The 18,010-nt window shown below is 37.9% G+C and overlaps 1 protein-coding gene and 1 pseudogene across 1 annotated transcript in view; one reads left to right on the forward strand and one right to left on the reverse strand.

The window, feature by feature from the left end:
- LOC106067993 (2-iminobutanoate/2-iminopropanoate deaminase-like) overlaps nucleotides 1-18,010 on the forward strand; it is a 434,175-nt gene that overhangs the window by 25,235 nt on the left and 390,930 nt on the right. The window lies entirely within an intron of this gene.
- Nucleotides 5,780-13,274, reverse strand: LOC106077128 (cytochrome P450 3A24-like; annotated as a pseudogene).

Below are 18,010 nucleotides of genomic sequence, written 5' to 3' on the forward strand. Positions count from 1 at the left end.
GAAAACTGTCAATTGGGTCAACACATAAGATACAATGACAATTTCAAGAACTCCCTCAAAACGACCTTTTTATCGGCAGCTGTGTGACGGAAAGCTGTCAATTGGGTCAACACATAAGATACAATGGCAATTTGAAGAACTCCCCAAAACGACCTTTTTATCGGCAGCTGTGTGATGGAAAGCTGTCAATTGGGTCAACACATAAGATACAATGACAATTTGAAGAACTCCCCCAAAACGACCTTTTTATCGGTAGCTGTGTGATGGAAAACTGTCAATTGGGTCAACACATAAGATACAATGACAATTTCAAGAACTCCCTCAAAACGACCTTTTTATCGGCAGCTGTGTGACGGAAAGCTGTCAATTGGGTCAACACATAAGATACAATGACAATTTGAAGAACTCCCCAAAACGACCTTTTTATCGGCAGCTGTGTGATGGAAAGCTGTCAATTGGGTCAACACATAAGATACAATGACAATTTGAAGAACTCCCCCAAAACGACCTTTTTATCGGCAGCTGTGTGATGGAAAACTGTCAATTGGGTCAACACATAAGATACAATGACAATTTCAAGAACTCCCTCAAAACGACCTTTTTATCGGCAGCTGTGTGATGGAAAGCTGTCAATTGGGTCAACACATAAGATACAATGACAATTTGAAGAACTCCCCCAAAACGACCTTTTTATCGGCAGCTGTGTGATGGAAAACTGTCAATTGGGTCAACACATAAGATACAATGACAATTTGAAGAACTCCCCCAAAACGACCTTTTTATCGGTAGCTGTGTGATGGAAAACTGTCAATTGGGTCAACACATAAGATAAAATGACAATTTGAAGAACTCCCCCAAAACGACCTTTTTATCGCCAGCTGTGTGACGGAAAGCTGTCAATTGGGTCAACACATAAGATACAATGACAATTTGAAGAACTCCCCCAAAACGACCTTTTTATCGGCAGCTGTGTGACGGAAAACTGTCAATTGGGTCAACACATAAGATAAAATGACAATTTGAAGAACTCCCCCAAAACGACCTTTTTATCGCCAGCTGTGTGACGGAAAGCTGTCAATTGGGTCAACACATAAGATACAATGACAATTTGAAGAACTCCCCCAAAACGACCTTTTTATCGGCAGCTGTGTGACGGAAAACTGTCAATTGGGTCAACACATAAGATACAATGACAATTTGAAGAACTCCCCCAAAACGACATTTTTATCGGCAGCTGTGTGATGGAAAACTGTCAATTGGGTCAACACATAAGATACAATGACAATTTCAAGAACTCCCTCAAAACGACCTTTTTATCGGCAGCTGTGTGATGGAAAACTGTCAATTGGGTCAACACATAAGATACAATGACAATTTGAAGAACTCCCCCAAAACGACCTTTTTATCGGCAGCTGTGTGATGGAAAACTGTTAATTGGGTCAACACATAAGATACAATGACAATTTGAAGAACTCCCCCAAAACGACCTTTTTATCGGCAGCTGTGTGATGGAAAACTGTCAATTGGGTCAACACATAAGATACAATGACAATTTGAAGAACTCCCCCAAAACGACCTTTTTATCGGCAGCTGTGTGATGGAAAACTGTCAATTGGGTCAACACATAAGATACAATGACAATTTGAAGAACTCCCCCAAAACGACCTTTTTATCGGCAGCTGTGTGATGGAAAACTGTCAATTGTGTCAACACATAAGATACAATGACAATTTGAAGAACTCCCCCAAAACGACCTTTTTATCGGCAGCTGTGTGATGGAAAACTGTCAATTGGGTCAACACATAAGATACAATGACAATTTCAAGAACTCCCTCAAAACGACCTTTTTATCGGCAGCTGTGTGATGGAAAACTGTCAATTGGGTCAACACATAAGATACAATGACAATTTGAAGAACTCCCCCAAAACGACCTTTTTATCGGTAGCTGTGTGATGGAAAACTGTCAATTGGGTCAACACATAAGATACAATGACAATTTGAAGAACTCCCCCAAAACGACCTTTTTATCGGCAGCTGTGTGATGGAAAGCTGTTAATTGGGTCAACACATAAGATACAATGACAATTTGAAGAACTCCCCCAAAACGACCTTTTTATCGGCAGCTGTGTGATGGAAAACTGTCAATTGGGTCAACACATAAGATACAATGACAATTTGAAGAACTCCCCCAAAACGACCTTATTATCGGCAGCTGTGTGATGGAAAACTGTCAATTGGGTCAACACATAAGATACAATGACAATTTGAAGAACTCCCTCAAAGAATATGAACTCTAGATTCGCACCTGGGAATCGCTAGTTTTTTGATAGCTCCTCGTGTCGCAAAGCTGTAAATGTGGGTGTTTCAAACTACGAGGTAACTAGAACAGCCATCAGGAGATAACGCAGCTCACAAGAGAAGCTGAGACGAAAGAGTTCCTCATCTGGACGAAGATTTGACTTCATTGTCATCTTATCTTATCTTATATAATACAGACGTAACTTCAAAAAAGAAGATGATTGCGTCCTACGCGTCATGCATTCAGTCATGCATATTAATCAATGACTTAAATTCTGCCCAGTGACTGGTTTTCCTGGCTGGCTCAGGCAACCCATTCCATGCTCTAATAGCACTAGGGAAGTTCACAGGAAATGAGACTGAGCTCATTTTCAAATACGGACGAGGATCTTTATATAGGCTCATATTTGTATTATTTGATCTTATTTGCTTTCCATGTTACGCATACTCTCGCGGATTCTTCTAATTCAACACTTTCGTGACACGATATCAAGCTGCTTTCTAACTTAATCACAGAAATAATTTAATATATTAAGTATGAAAAAAAAAAATCACCCGTAAACTATATAAGTAAATAAAAAAATATAATAATAAAATAAACCGAAAATAATGTACCTTAACTGTCAGTATGGCGTGATTATCAGTAACCAGATATGAACAACAGCGTATCACGATTTATTTCTTTTTTAATTAAAATAATAAATTAATCATTGGTTAACAAGTAAATAAGTGTATCACGAAGCGTCGCAAGGAGTAGGCGACATGGGCACCAGTCCAAGTTAACAAGTAAATAAGTGTATCACGAAGCGTCGCAAGGAGTAGGCGACATGGGCACCAGTCCAAGTTAACAAGTAAATAAGTGTATCACGAAGCGTCGCAAGGAGTAGGCGACATGGGCACCAGTCCAAGGCCTGGCAGAGGGGCTCACGCCTCGAAGCATTAAATATTATGTTTTCTATTTCTTTGACTTTTAAAAACAAATTTTTTTTTATTATCCTAAATATTGTAAGTCAATCTATATTATAATAATCCAATAATAATTCAATAGTGATCCAATAATAATCTGATGATAATCCAATAATAATCCAGTAGCCATTCATTGAAGAGTCGATTTCTCATAAATTTACTATGAACAATCTTAGAAGGAAGTACTAGGAAGTTAAACAAAACCAGGAATACAAAAGTTAAATTATCTTCTGTTAACACAGCGGTTCTCAACCTTTTAAGCTCGGCGACCCCTCTTTACAATCACACACTCTGCCGCGAACCCCCCCCCCCCGCTCAGACACACAGCATTAAAAGAATAGACCAAACTATTCATTTTTTCCATGGTCTCTGGCGACCCCTGGCAAATCGTCAATCGACCCCCAAGGGGGTCGCGGCCCACAGGTTGAGAACCCCTGTGTTAACACCTTCTCATCTTGACATACCAGACCTATGCCTCAAGAAATTTAGGAGAAAGAGGAATCCTGATAAGTCAGAAACAAAAAAGTTGAAAGAGTTATCTTATATATTACAGACGATACTTTAACAAAAAGGTGTGTCGAACTAGTCATCAATGACTTAAACTCTGCCAAGTTGTTTTCCTGGCTGATTCAGGCAGCCCATTCCATTCTCTAATGGCACTAGGGTAGAAGGAGTTGGATAAAACCAGGTATTATGTTTTAAAGTATCCATATGTTTCTTAGCCAAACTTTGGTAGCAGAGAATTATCTGAATCTACATCTTTGACTTGTACTATTAAAAATAAAACACCCCCCCCCCCTTCCTTTCCGGGAGTCAGAAACAGTGGCCTCTGAAGCTATTCGTAGGATGTAAGAGGCAACAAGAACAAAATAATACTAAAACAAAAAAGCTTATATAAAGGGAAACTATTTCGTCCTTAAAACTATATCTACCAATAATGTACAAGTTACTTCCCTTATTCGATGGCAAACAAAATAATTACTTACCAATAATAAATTGACTAACAGAATAAATAAAAATACTCATGTTTTGTTATGCATAATAAATAATTACTTAAAGTATGAACTTGATCGAAAAATGCGTGAGGGAGAAATAGCATTAACGATAATGTAAAGGGATTAAACCCAACAAATTAAGCCATTCTTGTGAACTGGTTACCTTTTTTTTTTATTGATTCATGTCCTGTCTGTGTCAAAGAATAATTGTGCAAAGTTTTTGCTTCATTCGAGAATAGGTGTATGAGAAATAACGTGTTCACACTTTTTACCAGACAGACTGAAAGACAGACAGAGTTGATAGAAGTTTTGTATACATAGTGTTCTTCTTTTTTTCTCAGCTGCACTAGCAATAGTTTTATGCAGAAAACCTCTTGTAAGCTTCAAGTAGGCTAATTTATTACTTTATAATATGCATATATTGCGTAATAAGAGCGTCTTCTAAAGTCTTACCCATAGACATAAATAAATATAGACTGGCCGATAAAAGAGTTTAAAGAAACGAAAATTTGTGACTTGCAATTTTGTGTACTTTATTATACAGCATTTATAAACAGTATAGTTTTGTTTAATCTCTAAGACTGAAGATCATGCAACTTTTCAGAATTCGGAAATCCGACAACAATAGATATACATGTTTTCAAGTTACATGAAGCTACTTCCTTTTTCCAGTCTATATTTATGTATGTCTATGGTCTTACTTCGCCAATTTATGTAATGGTATCGTCTAGAGTTGAATAAGAGGAACTATTATCTACCGTGTGAATTAGCCGAAGTGAATAAGTGTAACTACCGTCTAGAGTTGAATAAGTGTAACTATTATCTACCATAAGAATACGCCGAAGTGAATAAGTGTAACTATCGTCTAGAGTTGAATAAGTGGAACTATTATCTACCATAAGAATACGCCGAAGTGAATAAGTGTAACTATCGTCTAGAGTTGAATAAGTGGAACTATTACCTACCATATGAATACGCCGAAGTGAATAAGTGTAACTATCGTCTAGAGTTGAATAAGTGGAACTATTATCTACCGTGTGAATTCGCCGAAGTGAATAAGTGTAACTATCGTCTAGAGTTGAATAAGTGGAACTATTGTCAGTCAGGTGAATAAGTGTAACTATTGCCAAGAGTTGAATAAGTGTAACTATTGCCAAGAGTTGAATAAGTGTAACTATTGTCAGTCAGGTGAATATGTGTAACTATTGTCAGTCAGGTGAATATGTGTAACTATTGCCGACAGTTGAATAACTATGGGCCTATTGTCCAGGTGAATAAATGTAACTATATAGCCAACAGAGGGGTACCTTACACATTTAGTGCAATCCCGACGATGGCCGTGGATTTCGCACACTTCCGGTCTAAAACGACGCTAGGCGGGACTATTAGTTTGAGCAGTGCAAAAGGTCAAGGTTACTGACACTATCCTTTTTTTCCTTAAACTTTAGATTTGAAACACATCTACACTAGAACTCCACAAGGGGAGAGAATGCAACCATATGACACAGATAAATGTATGTTGAAAAATAATCAAATTTTATTACAAATATTTTTTTTACAAAGCTCACTCTGTCTGTCTGGTAAAAAAAAGGTTGAACACATTTTTTTCCCCATTTCCTATTTTTGGATCACGTTGGAACTTTGCACAATTATTCAACAGACAAGACATGAATCAGTAACAAATTATTTATTTAATAAATGGCGATCTGTTGTCATATAGAATGCCCATAATAGCAAAATGACTGCTACTTTGTTAGAGATGCGGATGTATATATGGATTTAATCCCCATAATCGCGTTTTGACATGTTTTGTCTGCCACTTCCCATTCTCGGATCAAGTTGAAATTTTGCATAATTATTCATCGTCCATGACAATACATGAAGCAATCAAAAAATTAACAAATTAGTTAATCAATTTGTACCAATTAATTTAATTTTGCTATATATGGCAGATAAAAGGAGCTAAATCCTGCCATTTTCATATAAATGGCAACAATTAGCGGTTCTTTTCCTTAGATAAGCTTTGTTTTTAAAAAGTAATTAATTTTCTTTTGCTTGCTAATAACTATCTTTTTTTTTTTCGGGGGGGGGGGGGGGGAGGGGCTGGATTATCCCACCTTTTTTATCTAGACTTGACTAAATGCAGGAAGTCGAATACACATTGATTTACTAAGAAATTAGTTTAATAGCTAGACATTTAATTTATAAAAAATATCTGAATTTGAAAAAAAAACAAAAAAACATGCAACAATACTTATAACAAATAAAGAAAGCTCATATTAAGTGTACTCATATCAATCTGTTTGGATCAATTATGTAATTAAATTTGTAATTAGATCCAGAACAACTACAATAAATCCGTGCGATTACAAATATTTTTACCAAACATTATTTTTCTTTAGCGCAATTTCATGCCTTTAGCTTTCTCAATGCATTATGATCCTATCACTGATTTGGAGGGTATATGGGGCAATGTTACAGTAATTGCTTTTTTAAATGCATAAACAAAATTATGCGGCTTGAAATTCATACTTAAAGGTTCAAGCCTTCTCAAAAAAAAAACCTAATCTAATGATAGAATGATCAATAGTTAATTAACTAAAAGAAATAATTGATCCAAGATTTAGTGTGGGAGAAATAACGTGTACAAACTTGTTACCAGGCAGACAGAGTTGATACAAACTTTGTAAAAATATAAGGAAAGAGAACATATGATGTACAAAAATAATCCCAAGCGGCTTTATTTTCTGGCGACTATTTTCACCCATGCACCGTCAACAGCCCTGGGGATGAATTTGTACAGCTTGAAAGGATACACCGTCTTGGCAGAAGTGACGGGAGTGAAATGTTGAAGAATGGTTGCTAAGGCAAGCTTCAGTTCTAGCATGGCGAGCCTCATTCCGATACAGTTTCTAGGACCTTGACCGAACGGAAGAAAGGCGTAAGAGTGCCTTGACCTTTTATTCTCCTCAGTGAATCTTTCCGGCGTGAACGTGTGAGGGTCAGGCCAAAGGTCAGGGTCGTGATGAAAAATGAACCCCGTCGATGTCCGTGGATTCCACACACTTCCGGTCTAGAACGAAAGCTGGAGGGACCATTCTGATGGCTTCATTGATGCACATTTCCAGGTAGTGCAAGCCTTGGACAGTCTCGTAATCCGGAGTCTGGTCTCCGAGAATCTCGTCCACTTCGTCTTGCGCCCTCTGGCGGCAGTCTGGATGAGCCGCCAAGAGGAATAGAGTGAATGACATGACTGTTGACATTGACTCCAGACCAGCAAATATAAAAATTAGCGACTGTGCCTGTTCAGTGGGGAAAAAAAAAAGATTCAAAACAAATCATTAATATTTTAGGTCAAGGAATGTAGGAAGTGATAAACACATTTATCGAAATCATTAAAGCACATCTGACCTTGCAATCTGAGGGATAAGATGGTGTAAAGATAATCTGTTTCTATGTGTATGTGGCCAGCACAATGATTAAGTGTATTTACTTCCCCAATGTCAGGTACCCGATGGAGTTGGCTGAACTCAGAGGCGAGATGAAAATCTCGAATTTTAAAAACTCATATTTGCCACTGAGATTCAAACTCGAGACGCATCGAGCGTTTTATCACTTGGCCATCACACATCTAGCTTGGTTAAACTATTATCTTTTTTTTTTAATGAGAATATTTTTTACCATTTAACAATAGCCGATGTTCTGCTCTTGAGTTGTAATGAGGAGATTGTCTATTGGTACGCGAGTGGTAAAATTATTCAAATCTCTATGTAAGAGAAAGTTTAAGAAACCAACAGCAAATTAGAGGAATGAACCAAAGCAGATTGTCTTACACTGCATCAAATATTGTATTTAGAAATAACATTAACAATAACTTATTGTCTACCTCTACCTTATTGTCTACCTCTTTCAACATCCAAAGTTGAGAGTTATATAAAGAGTAATTACGACAGCATAAATTATGTGAACTTAGATCACGTCAATTTGTAATGTATCTGCCTAGATCACGTCAGTTTAGATCACCTTCGTTAAGATCGCGTCAGTTTAGATCACGTCCGCTTATATCACGTCAGCTTACATAGAAATGGGAATCAAATTGGAGCATGTCTTTCCACCCAGAAAAATGTCAGTTGTTAAGAGTAACAAAAAAACTAAAACAAATTAATTCCACTTATCTTATTCATGGCAAACCAGTAACACAGACTAAAAACGCAAAATACCTAGGTGTTATAATAAATGAAAAACTGTCATGGAATCCACATATTGATGAAACTACAAAAAAATCAAACAAAGCATTAGGATTTATTAAAAGAAATTTCTATAAATCAAATAAAAACATAAAACTAAAATGTTATTTAACCTTGGTTAGGCCAATAATAGAATATGCATCCTCTGTTTGGGACCCCTCAACTCAAGAAAACATTAAGAAACTAGAACAGACACAAAATAGAGCAGTGCGATTCATAACAAACGAATATTCACATTTGACTAGAGTAACACCTTTAGTAAAATCACTAAATTTAGAAAGCCTTCAGGACAGAAGGCTCAAAAGTAAAGTAGCAATCATACATAAAACACTGAACCATAATCTTCAAATACAAAAACAAAATTTAATAAAATACTCTGAAAGACACAAAGATAAAGGCACATTCCTCGTCCCATATGCTAGGACAAATTTGTACAAATACACCTTCTTCCCTAGTGCTATTAGAGCATGGAATGGGTTGCCTGAGCTAGCCAGGAAAACCAGTGACTTGGCAGAATTTAAGTCATTGGTTAATATGCATGACTAAATGCATGACGCGTAGGACGTAATCATCTTCTTTTTTGAAGTAACGTCTGTATTATATAAGATAAGATAAGATAATGTTTGCTTATATTAGGCCATTTTAGACCACATCCGCTTAGATAACGTAAGTTTAGATCTCATCCACTTAGATCACGTCAGTTTCAATCACGCCAGCGTATTTAATGTCTGCTTAGATCACGCTATTTTAGACCACATCCACTTCGATCACGTCAGTTTTGATCACGTCCACTTAAATCAAGTCAGTTTTGATTAAGTCAGATCACCTCAGCTTATATAATGTCTGTTTAGATCACGTCAGCTTAGATCACGTCCACATAAATCACGTCAGTTCAGTTCAAGTGTATCTTCTTACAGACATTCCTTATAGCAAGAAAATAATGAGCCAATTTAGTCGTGCATTTTAATTAGAGACTTAAATGAATAATTGCTATTGGTTTTCTCTGCTAATTCAGGCAATATGTTCCATACTCTTATGGAACTAAAGAAGAAGCACTTATAAGAATTCGTCTTACCATATGGAATAAGAAATGTACTTTTATCTTTGTGTCTTTCTGAAAGTTTTATTATGTAGCGTTTCTGTAATTGTAAGTTATGGGTTTAATGTTTCATGTATTATTGCTACTTTACTTTTTTAGTCTTGCTAAACGTGTTACTATTGTCCAATGTGAATATTCATTTGTTATAAATCTCAGGGCTCTATTATGGGTCAGTTCAAGTTTCCTTTTTGTTTTCCTGAGTTAAGAGATCCCAAACAGAGGACGAGGAATCTACTATTGGTCAAACCAACGCGTAAAAAAGCATTTTGGTTTATGTTCTTGTTTGATGTATGAAATTTCTCCCTAATGCTTTGTTTGGTTTCTTAAATATTTCATCAATAAGGAGTTTCAAGCTTTAGTTGGGTTGGTCTAGATTTCTTAATGGAATATTGATGTTGACTTAGATTTCTTTATGGAATATTGATGTTGACCTAGATTTCTTTATGGAATATTGATGTTCTTAATGAAATATTGATGTTGACTTAGATTTCTTTATGAAATATTGATTTCTTTATGAAATATTGATTTCTTTATGGAATATTGATGTTGACTTAGATTTCTTTATGAAATATTGATTTCTTTATGGAATATTGATGTTGACTTAGATTTCTTTATGAAATATTGATTTCTTTATATGAAATATTGATGTTGACTTAGATTTCTTTATGAAATATTGATTTCTTTATGAAATATTGATTTCTTTATGGAATATTGATGTTGACTTAGATTTTTTTATGGAATGTTAACGAACATGGAAATGAAAAATAACAGAAACTTACATGGATTTCAGATCTAGTAAGTGGTTCTCTTTCTTTTGTATCATTCTCTTTCTCTGCGATCATCATCAGATCAAGGAAGTCGTTGACGTGACCCTCTGTTCCATCTCTCTTCCTCTCTTCAATTGTGGCATCCAGCGTCTCTACCAAATACGCCATAGGCTTCTTGGCCATGATGGACAGTCCAAGTCTTGAAAAAAGTCCTCTAAGTCTAGGAAACAGCAAAAAAAAGGGAACTAACAGAAGATTCGGCTTCACAACTTTACCCGCTTCAACAGCGAACTTGTTCTTAGGGTCTTTTAACGAGTCTACTTTAAGGCCAAAGGCAATACTGGCAATGACGTCCAATGCAAACTGTCCACTAGTTTCTTTAAGCTCTATCTCTTCACCACTTTCCTGCTTCTGTCTCAGGTACTCCAACAAGTTTTTGGCGTTTCTTTCAATGTGCGGAGCCATTTTCTTAATTCTTCCGGAAGTAAAGGTGGGACTGACAATGGCTCGAACACGCTTCCAATGTTCGCCTTTAAGATTTAGAAGGATGTCTCGGAATGGGGGCTCATATTCGATGGTTGCTGATCTGTCCACAAACTTGTTGAAATGTCCAACCACCACGGCTTTGACAAGATCAAGGTCACAAACAACTATCGCTGGAATGGTGAAGTTGAACCAGCCGAAAACCTTCACCAAAGAAAAAAAACAACAACAACAAAATCTGAAACATTTGAAAACCAGCCAGAAGGAAGTTAGCAACTAGTCTTTGAGTCCCTAAACATCCCTAAGAAGATTCATGTTAACTGTCAGATGGTGTTACTGCCACAGACATTCAGCATCATATCAGTAAATTAACAGTTAATATTAGACCAACATATTTTTGACAAAACTTTTAATTTTTTTTTTATTTTACCCACATTAATGATTTTGTTTCGCAACATTTATAATAAGTATATCAAGGAAACAAAAGCGTTCATTATATTTATTATTTATAAAGTTTGAGGCTCAACACATATTATTATTATTATTATGTTAGAAATGAACGAGTAGTCATTCTCTGGCGCTGCCAGGGTCGAGTTTCGCTAAAGAGAAACAAATTTCATCGTAGTCCACTGAGGAATTTTCTGGTGATGTGGCAGGTCTGCAGCAGTACCGCCCTCTGACAGGCAACGAGGATATTCATAGGAATGTTAAGGATCTTGAAGGTGTCTGTGAGGTAGCATTTTAAAATTATTACAGACCTTCTGTCCACAGCATTCTGCTCTGTAAGGTTTAGATCAGGGGTTCTCAACCTGTGGGTCGCGACCCCTTTGGGGGTCGATTGATTATTTGCCAGGGGTCGCCTAAGACCATCAAAAATATGTATTGTTATTGTCTACCCTACAATTCTGTATTTGTGTATGGGGGGGGGGGTCGCGGCAGATTGGGGGATTGTAAAAAGGGGTTGCCGAGCTTAAAAGGTTGAGAACCGCTGGTTTAGATAAATATATAATTTGTTGAATTCCAGGGAGAGTTTTTGCCTATAACCTGGGAGAGGTTTATCATCACAATTGTTCACACGGAAGAACGATTTGATAATATCAATTATCATTTCTCTCGTCCATTTGATCATTTTGGCTCCTCTCCCTAACCCTCTACCACCAACAGCACCTCTCAATTGTGTGGGTTGCGAGTCAGGGAGTAGACCGACCTCTTGTGTTTGGTCATGAGGTTGTGATTATTATTATTATTATTGTCAGAAACGAATGAGTATTCATTCTCTGGCGCTGCCAGGGTCGAGTTTCGTTAAAGAGAAACAAAATTCATTGTAGTCCTTTTATCAGTGTCCACTGAGAAATTTTCTGGTGATGTTGCAGGCCAGCTGCAGTACCCCTCTCTGACAGGCAATAAGAATGTTCCTAGGAATGTTAAGGGCCTTGAAGATATCTGTGAGGTCAGTTGTTATTATCCCCTCGGTTGATATAACAATGGGGTATATTGTTATTATTATTATTTATATTATTATTGGTCTAGTCATAAAATCATTCTGCCCTAACTTAATCTAGTTTGCTCATTAACCCTTAAAGTGCTGAGCAAAATGGAATTACAATTCTGATGTTTAGAGTCTAAACTGCCTCACGCGTTTTAAGGGTTAAACTTCTTACCTTTTTGTTCTTATATTGGCTGTACATCTCGACCTGGGACTGGAAGACTCCAAACTTGACTCCAAGATGAAAATGACCGAAGATGGACGTCGGGGGTGAGTCTATGCCGAGCCTCTTGAACAGGTCGTGGTTGTAAGTGAGTAGCCGGACTCCAACGTACACTAACGTCACCAGACTCAAGAGAAGTATGAGCAACACAGTCCAGAGCTCCATGGTGTCTGGAGGAAATAATTTAGTCGACAGATTTCTGAGACATAACGTTACTTCCTATGGAGAAATAAACGTCTTCTAAAACTGGACAGGCCCCACAACCCCTCCCTCCTTAGAATACGCCACTGTATTTAAATAAAAAGCAAGCTTGCATAGACAATTATGATAAGTTTGGAAAATAAATCTGTGATGATGCGAATCGAACAATCTAGTGCACATCTCAATTATTATTACAAAGAAACGTATTAGGCATATGTTCTTTAGATCTATGAAAATCTATTCTAGATCTAGTCTCTAAGCTGACATTGTTTAAATATGCTTTTAATTGACGTCATGAAGTTGTTTATATATGCGTTTAACTTAAGGTTTTATTTAAATCTCAGTGGTAATGAGATCATTCTTACCTGATGTAAAGGCTTTCTGAAGCCTACTTATGTATAAAACCAGCTATGAGCTGTGTATTGCATTTAAAACAACCAAAAAAAAAAGACACAAATTATATCTGATGATGTTATTATATTGGAATCCCCACTGTTGTGTTCTTACAAAAATAACACACACTAATGTAGGCCATGGTTCGCACTTTATGACTACAGAAAGGTCGTACCTAAGAGAAGTAAAGACAAGAGAGGAAACTACATTCATTTTTAAGGTTTAAGCAAATCTTCTGCACTCACTAGCGGATCCAGAACTTTGGAGTGGGGGGGGGGCGATTTTTTTCCAAACCCTAACCCTAACGCCCAGTAAACCCTAACCCTACGCATAAACGTGCATACAGCGCGCGCGCACACACACGCACACGCATATATATGTATATATATATATATATATGTGTGTGCGTGTGTGTGTGTATATATATATATATATATATATATATATATATATATATATATATATATATATGAGAATAAAAAAAGCAGCATTTCTCAACCTTTGGCGAAAAACAAAACAACTGGGGCAGCGCTATAAGGTTCTCTGGTGAAGTTCGGGGCGAAGCCCCGACGCCATAAGCGTTTTCTTGCTTTTTTCACTGCAGAAACGCATTCTCCTGACAAGTACAGCTCATTATTCATCAATGGAGTTCGGGGCGAAGCCCCGACGCCATAAGCATTTTCTTGCTTTTTTGACTGCAGATACGCATTCTCCTGACAAGTACAGCTCATTCTTCACAATGTAGTTCGGGGCGAAGCCCCGACGCCAAAAGCGTTTTCTTGCTTTTTTCACTGCAGAAACGCATTCTCCTGACAAGTACAGCTCATTATTCATCAATGGAGTTCGGGCGAAGCCCCGACGCCAAAAGCGTTTTCTTGCATTATTCATTGCAGAAACGCATTCTCCTGACATCTACAACTCATTACCCATAAATAAAGTTCGGGGCGAAGCCCCGACGCCAAAAGCGTTTTCTTGCATTCTTCTCTGCAGAAACTCATTCTCCTGACATCTACAACTCATTATTCATAAATGGAGTTCGGGGCGAAGCACCGACGCCAAAAGCGTTTTCTTGCATTCTTCTCTGCAGAAACGCATTCTCCTGACATCTACAACTCATATTACTCATAAATGGAGTTCGGGGCGAAGCCCGGACGCCAAAAGCGTTTTCTTGCATTCTTCACTGCAGAAACGCATTCTCCTGACCTGAAGCTCATTATTCATACTATTGAAAAACGACCTTTCGAATAATGTTGTACTTGAAAAATATTCTAATTTGAATTTATAGACCCATAATACATTGCAAATAAAACCGATTTGTTCCTTGAAAAGATAGGATACCCCACGTATCTAGATTTTTGCTTTGAGGATCGCCGCCGAAAAAAAACTTATTCGATAAATAGTATTCAAGAAAACTCTAGCATAAATTGTGAGTTATAGTCCCAAATTTATTTAGCTAGAAAAATATCAGATTGAGTAAAGGTTGGGAAAATGCGACTATAAAAACGTTATTTGAGTTTAGAACTCATCTCAATCATGACTCTTATACTGAAAAATTTCGTTTGAATTCTAACTTTTCCAATGCAAAGTCTTTCTTAAAATACTTATGATAACTTCATGTGAAATTACAAAAACTCTGTCTGGAAATGGGAATGGCGGTAGAGTGAAAACGATTAATCCTCGCTCCTTTACTAATTTCTGCTAAAGATTGCATTTGGCATTAAAGAATAGGTATGGGGCGACTCGATATAAGAATTTAATTTATAGTATATAAATTATATTAGTGACATATTTTTTTAATTTTGTAATTTCTTAACTATAATACAAAAAGAAAAAGTATTGATTTGTCCGATGGGGGAAATGCGATTGCATGTATCGCCCCTCCCACCTGGTACAACCCTTTTTCATTTAAATTTACTAATGATACAATTTGAAATTAGAGTGTGGTACGACATATTTACAATGGGTCACATATCAATACGTAGTTTATATTATATAGATATTCAACTAATTTTATTCACAAACTATGATTCTCCACAAAAATAGGACCGCCCCCCCCAGCACTCAGAGGGCTAGAGTGGGGAGGGCAGTACATGCAATCGCCCCCCCCCCTCACCCCACCGAATCGGCCAAAATACCAGAAAGGGAGCGACATAATATAAAATTTATATATTAATTCAACTAATTTTGTTCACAAACTATGATTTCTCAATAAAAACGGACCGCCCCCCCCCCACTTAAAGGGTTTAGGTGGGAAGGGCAGAAGAGGTATTCGTCCCCTCCCCCCACCAATCGGCAAACAGGGAACGACATAATATAAAGATCGGTTAAAATATCAATAACAAGTTACAAGGATATAGATATTGTTACGTATTTCTCAATCTTCTGGCTAGAAGTATTAGTAGGCACACAAATAAAAACACTGCAAAGAACTTGACGACTAAACTTTCAGTTTCATATAACTTTAATGAATATTAACTCTAACAATTCGTTACTGTAACATGTAGCGTAGAATACTGTACAATATCTGTCAGTTTACAGTTAGCTATACTTCGTTGCAATTCTTCTCTTCACTTCGTTGCAATTCCTCTCTTCTCAACTTTCCTCGAGCCGTATTCCACAGAACAGACCAACGACACACTTCCCAGTGTCGCTCCAGGTCTCCCAAAGCTGAACCAAGTCGTACTCAAGTCTACCGAATCAGAGCCGCACACGTCTTACATCGACTGTATCGACTGTAACGGCTCAAGTCCACTGTAGTTCGCTGTATAGACTTTAACGACAGTAGTCCACTCCAGTTAACTCTACCCTAGTTAACTTGCACCGAGTCGTACACATTTCTCTTCCACAGAGCCGCACACGTCTTACATCGTCTGTATCGACTGTAACGGCTCACTCACGACTCCATACGACTGACGATCACATTAACTCTCTGGCTTATATAGAGTCCCTAATCGCTTGTCCAAAGTTTCACAAACACGGCTAGTATCCTCTGGAATAACACGTGAGGAAACGTCACATCCTGTCTTTGTTTATACATGTAGATTCCAGAAAACATCGGCTGCAGTGTCATCTTGCCGGGGTCACAAGTTGTGACCTCTATCTGTCACTATTCATTAGTAACTGTCCCCCTACTTAGATCTGTTCGTCCCCTGGAACAACACGTGAGGACACGTCACATCCTGTCTTTGTTTGTACATGTAGATTTCAGAGAACACTCGCTGCTGTGTCATCTCGCCGGGGTCATACGTTGACCTCTACCTATCACTGTTCATTTGTAACAATATTTAATTGATTTTGTTAGCAGGCTGTGATTTCTACCAATAAATTGGACCGCCCCCCCCACTCGAAAGTTAAAGAGGGGGGGGGGCGGGATTGATACCATCGCCCCCTCCCGACCCCACCAAATCGGCCAACATACTAGAGGGGGGGGCGAAATAATCTAAAAATAGGTTGAAATATAAATAATTAGTATATATTCTTAACATAAGTAATAAATTCGTATACAAATTGTGTGAATCCTATACTAAAGTTCGTCCGCCCCCCCCGGCCGAGTGGGGGGGGCGATCGCCCCTACCGCCCCCCCCCCCTGGATCCGCAAGTGTCTGCACTGCCAAAAAAATAGCGTTGCTATGTGCAGCGATTCTCAAATTCTTCACTTTCAATACGATTGCACTAAGATGTGCCCATGACCATAAACATTTAATTCTACTAGATTAGTTGCTAAAACGGTTTACGCCTGCTGCAATACAGTGTCACTGCCAGTTTCTAAGTGCATTTTACATTTCACCTCTTCTTGTTGTGTCTCTTAGGTAGACCTAATACCTCAAGTCTAGTTTTAATGTCTAGGTGGCTGGGGAACTTCTCCATGGCAGTTCCTATACCAGTGCAAGTGTAAGGAGGGATATTTAATGGTCTGAATAAAGGCAGCCGTATGTTGTTTTGGTTAAGGTTAAAAATTAATATGTCTGTTACAAAGATCAAAAGTCATAAGTTTAATTACAGTTTAATGATATACAAATTATACAAATGTGTGGTGTTCTAATGTACCATACCTTGTTGATGTCCAAGAGCTGAGCCGAAGGCTCTTCGAGCTCTATAATAAGTTTGAAAAAAAACCTGTTTGGACGCCAAACAGTAAAAAAAAAAAAAACCTGTGAGAACACAGTTCTGTTTGAGAGAGACCCGAGTCAATGCCTATGTAAAACATTGCTGTTTCCAATGCCTTTGGCCCCGACGCATGCTTGGCTGCACATGGCCGAAGGCCGAGGGCACCGGGAGCCTCCGCCATTTTCCTTCGTTGTACCAAGCTAGCTGTGCGGGAACCGCCATTGATGTAACGGTCCCTTTGAGGAACAGCGCATGGATGTGGGACGTGTTCGTGGGGACTTTTTTACAACCCCGCCCGTACAATGGGTGGACTCTCGTCTACCCGTGGGCATCCCCACGGGAGTCTTGTGTTGCAATCCATTTAGCCTAGCCACTTCCTCTAATGGCCGTTTCCACGCAGGCGCCACGATGAGGCAGGGCAACGTGCCCGTGAATGTACCATACCAACATAGTCTATAGACTGGTGTGGTGGTTTAAAATCATCTTATCTTATATTCTTATCTTATAAAATACAGACGTTACTTTTACTTTCCCTAGAGCTATTAGAGCATGGAATGGGCTGCCTGAGTCAGCCAGGAAAAACAATGACTTGATTAACATGCATGACTAGATGCATGACGTGTAAGACGTAATCATTTTCTTTTTTTGAAGTAACGTCTGTATTTTATAAGATAAGATAAGATTACAGACGTTACTTCTAAATAGAAGATAATTACATCCTTTGCATTTCATGTGCCAATCTAG

This window comes from Biomphalaria glabrata, chromosome 5, assembly GCF_947242115.1.
Source record: "Biomphalaria glabrata chromosome 5, xgBioGlab47.1, whole genome shotgun sequence".
NCBI classification, from domain to species: Eukaryota; Metazoa; Mollusca; class Gastropoda; family Planorbidae; genus Biomphalaria; species Biomphalaria glabrata.